At 28.6% G+C, this 3057-nt stretch overlaps 1 long non-coding RNA gene and 1 pseudogene across 1 annotated transcript; one reads left to right on the top strand and one right to left on the bottom strand.

Annotated features, from left to right (window-relative positions):
• Positions 1-273: 273 nt before the first annotated feature.
• On the bottom strand, positions 274-1600 carry LOC112680648 (annotated as a pseudogene).
• A 111-nt stretch (positions 1601-1711) lies between these two features.
• LOC112680649 lies at positions 1712-2066 on the top strand. Its single transcript, XR_003148328.1, has 2 exons — positions 1712-1858; positions 1947-2066. It is a non-coding gene; the product is annotated as an uncharacterized LOC112680649 (long non-coding RNA).
• The last annotated feature ends 991 nt before the right edge of the window (positions 2067-3057 follow it).

Raw genomic sequence — 3057 nt, 5'->3', positions numbered from 1 at the left:
ATTTCAAAATATGACTGTTAAAATTTAGCAAAAATTATAAATACTTTCATAATTAATAAGGATAAGATTTATATTAAAATTTTTTTTTTGAAAATTGATTAAATAATTAAATTTAAAACAAAATTTTTTTTAAGTTTTAAAACAATATTGTGCAAATTCTGTAGTTTTTAATTTAAGCAACAGAGAATTAAGAAAACATTTAATTTAGTATACATAATACATTTTCATTGTCTTGGTAGATTTTTAAGAATTTTATTGTTGGTAATTGTTGTTTATAAAATTAACTTCTGAAAATATTAGTATCAATTTCAACATTATTAGTATTTATACTTTTTGATCAGTACATATGTTTGGTGATATATTTGCTAATGAAGTGGCAAACCCTTTTAATATATTGTCAGCATATTTTACAACCATTGCTACAATAAGTCCTCCAGCCGCTTGTAAACATATCAAATATACTATGTAAAGATCATATCCATAGAAGAACCCTTTATTGGAAATATTGGTCCAGTCTTTAAGGCTCACAATGAAACCTAATGGTATAGAAACAAAACTCAATTGAATATTTCTCATCCATATTGATATTTCAGCTCCTTTTAATATTTTTTCAAAATAAACTCCAGCAAATCCAGACAAAAAAACATGCAACAAGCGCAGACAGTAATCCAATCCACCGATTTTGTTCTGGATGTGTTTTTTGAGTTTTATCAGTTGAATTATTAAGCTGAACAAGAACGACACCCGTTATCAATACTGCTAGTGCAATCCATTGATGTCTCAAAAGTTTACGTTTTAGTATAAGCACTGAGAATAAAGCTGTAGTAAATATTTTAAGTTGATAAGTGACTTGATATGTAGCTGCATCCAAGTTTGAAGTCGAGACATATAACAAATTGTTTTGTATTACATACACTAAAGACGGTATACAAACTTTCAATGTATCCATAGGTTGTTTAATGATTGTTTTGTCTAGTATAGATATAAAATGTTTCCACGATATGGATTCAGTCCGGTAGACCAACACTAAGCATACAATGAGTTTAACTGGCTCAGCCATGAAGACAGCAGTAGACGCAATAAACATGTCACCGGCTCGTGTTCTTGCATAACGCATGCTAAGAGCAACAATAGCATTCTGAAGTGTCAGAGTCACCAAAGCTATCAGCTTGAGAGAATTACGCTTCTGTTGGATTGACTGCATGTTTTCTACTTGTACTTCCAACTGTATTTCTGTTTTTTCTTCAGTCATTAAAAACCAACAGCTTTATTTTTTTTGAAGATAAATAACAAAAGGGTGCTGTTAACTTGATAATTTGAATGTATGGCCTTACATGTAACAAAAATCGAATATCTAGATATATTTTACAAAAAAAAAAAAAAAGGAAATGTAAAAAATCATAACGAAAACGGTTATGAAAATATTCAAAGCTATCATACTAACCGGTGTAATTAAACTGATTAAAATGCTTCGAACTAGGTATTTTTTTAACATTCCTGTTACTGTAATACTGGAGAATAATATTAATTTTGTTAAAATATACACGTAAACACAAAATCGAGTCCACTCCGAATGGCTAAGCCGGAGCCGTGTAAACAGTAAACTGCTATATTATGCATTTATATGTACACTTAACGCAACGTGGACCTGGATTAAACAGCTGACTTTTATCTACCGAAACGTGTTATCAGTACAGATTTCAATATTTTATAACATTCGTCGCCGCGGATTCATTCTAAAAATTCACGAGCTCCTCTTGCTTACCTTATTATTTAATCTGCAATTACTACAACTCTTAACACTGTGAATCGAAAGTTCGCCGCCATGAACACCCGAGTATTAGTACGATTCTATCAGGTAAATCTCAATAGTTATAATGGGTGATGTCGAGTTCCTATAAAATAATAATAGCAATATTATAAATATGTCGTTTTGTCTTTTTCAGACCGTTAAACCTCACCAACCATCAATCCGGTTTCGGTATGGAATCCCAGAAATCAGTATGTACAAAATAGTATTACAAAATCTCTGTTAACTTATTTGAATACATTTTAAGTTTTATATATCTTATGTATATATTTATTCAACAAAAGTAAAATACTACTTTATTTTTTTTTTTCAATTTTTGGCTTAAATATAGTATAGGTTCCACCCAAATTTTACCAATACTTTTATTTTTACTCTGAAAACTATGTATATATTTCTATGTTCTTTAAACTATGTCGAAAAACAATATTTTTTTGAGTTAAGACTGTTTGAAATTTGAGTATGTTTTGCTTATCAGAGGTATACGTTAATTGGTCACTAACATACTTGCTAATTTATTTTTACTGTGAAGTACTCTCGACGTGATCTTTCGTAATAAATCAAACCAAATACTAATTATGAAATAAGAAAATACAATTTTTACAATATGTTGCAAATTAAATGTTTTTTCTGACCTCTAGATATCTATTAAATTTAATTTAATTTAATTTGATTGAAAATTAAAAGTCAATTTTTTTCTTAATCTTGTGCACCTCTATCACAAATGCTATATAAATTCTGAATGAGTAAAATCTGATGGTTAATAACATTAGCAATAACTAGAACAGCAGTTTCCAACCCATAGGCTATGAACAGGCGGTACTAGGTCGTAAACCATTTTATATTAACATTAGTTACATATATTTTTAAAATATTAAATATCAGTAAGTGAAAAAGATTCATTGATTGAACTTTAATGTGATCAGACTCAAATCATTTTTTAAAACTACACCATTATTAACATTCTAGTTAAATATTGGGCAAGACTTTCCAGCAATTTCTAAAATTTCACTTAGAAACTTAATGGGCTGTATTTCGACAACCTGTGTGTCTATGTGAACGAGCTTTTTCTTTTTTAATTTCTTTAAAAAAAAAAAATGGAGAAATAAATTTAATTTTGAGTGATTTAAGGCTAAAACTTTTCATTTTTAATCCAGATATTGATTCTCTTGCGGGGGGGGCAATCCAAAATTACATTAAATTGTTTAACTATTGAATAATCTGGTTCAATGAATTTTTTTTTTTTTTTT

The sequence above is a fragment of the Sipha flava genome, unplaced genomic scaffold (genome assembly GCF_003268045.1).
Source record: "Sipha flava isolate LNK unplaced genomic scaffold, YSA_version1 17972_pilon_pilon, whole genome shotgun sequence".
NCBI classification, from domain to species: Eukaryota; Metazoa; Arthropoda; class Insecta; order Hemiptera; family Aphididae; genus Sipha; species Sipha flava.
Note: the sequence above shows the minus strand (reverse complement) of the source record. Positions and strands in the feature narration are given on the sequence as shown.